A 1,544-nucleotide genomic window follows, 5' to 3' on the forward strand; every position below is an offset into this window, starting at 1 on the left:
ACCTCTAACACCTGTCTCCACTGAACTATACATGCACTGAGTTAACTGATGTATTCTTCAGTTGCATTATGAGTTAATAATTAGTGAATTAATTAATAACTAATTCACACAACTCATCACTTAGTCTATTGGCCAGTTAGACTAAATACAACTAGTTCAACTAAGTCAAACTGAACACAACTCCATCAACTCCACATCCAACTCCACAGAACTCAACCACATGAGTTCTAACTGATGTTCTGCATGCAATAGCTCAACTGACCCATAAGAAAAGCGTATTTCCTTCTGATAGCTGCATGCCACATCTGTAGCTCAAACTGAAGTGCTCCAAGAGGATAAGATAAAGTTTATAGTCTAAATATTATTATGAGACAATAATATTTGACTTTTCTATTTTTGACTAGCAGTCTAAAAATAGACTCTGATCACTCCTACTGTGATCCGAAAATAGAAGTCCATCTATTTTTTCCAACATGACCAATAATCCATAAGCAACAAACTGCAACTCATAGACCATGATCCATATGTCTAAAAATAGACATAGTCTAAAAATAGACTTTGTGCCAAAACTTGCCTGCGAGACCACTTAGTGAAGGCGACTCCTTTCCACTAAGCTCCATCATCTTGTTGCACACTTTTCAACACTCCCTCTCAAAAAGAAAGGCTTCCTCTCAAACCTGATCCTGTAACTCTGGAATGTTCTGCATGCAACACATCTGCTTGGTCCACTTTGCTCCAACAACACTTGGAACAAAAACACTCCCAACTGACCACTCTGTTGGGCTAGGAACATACTCTGATGCTGAAGCTCTACTTGCTGCTGACAAGTGCTCCCTCTATGACATCTACGCTACTACAACATCTCCATGCATCTCGCACCATTGCACACCTCTCTGTGCTACCTAGCACTGTGCAAAACACTTCTGCCTCTCGCATTGCTGCAGCCTGCATGCTATGCGCTGTCCTGGGATTCCCTACACTGTCGCTTTCTCTACCGCTCCATCCGCATCTGTCTCTACACAATCAATCAGTTCCTGGTACTCCACATTGGGGCTCCCGTAGCAAGGTCTCATCCAAGAGGTTGGGTACCTCAAGGATCTTGCCCCTCCTCCTTGGGACGATCAAACCACATCACCCCACCTCCTACCTGGAGGTATGCCTGCATGCGATCCCTCAGCCCACCCGGCTCGAAGTTTCCCCCTAATGGAGGTCTCTGCATGAGTAGATGTCTCTACTCAATCTCCTCTCAGCTTCCCTTGTTGTGACTACTCCACAACCTCCTGAAGCTGCTGTACCAATCGTGGCTCCTCCACAATCGTCTGAGACTTCTTCTAGATCTGCATGTTGAGAGGTAATATACGCTCCCTCTCAACCACCAAGTCTCCATCAGTTGCCTTGCTGCTCAAGGCTTTGCATGCATCTTGAACCTCAAGAGCATACAGGTTCTTGACCTGTGAACCAATCTGCTTCACCTGTGTAGTGATGATGTGTCTAAGGAAAACCTTTCCCTTACTGAAGACTACATCATAGCCTCTGTCTTCCAG

The sequence above is a fragment of the Pinus tabuliformis genome, chromosome 7, assembly GCF_031772625.1.
Source record: "Pinus tabuliformis cultivar Carrire ecotype Pingquan chromosome 7, CPIR1, whole genome shotgun sequence".
In the NCBI taxonomy this organism is placed as follows: Eukaryota; Viridiplantae; Streptophyta; class Pinopsida; order Pinales; family Pinaceae; genus Pinus; species Pinus tabuliformis.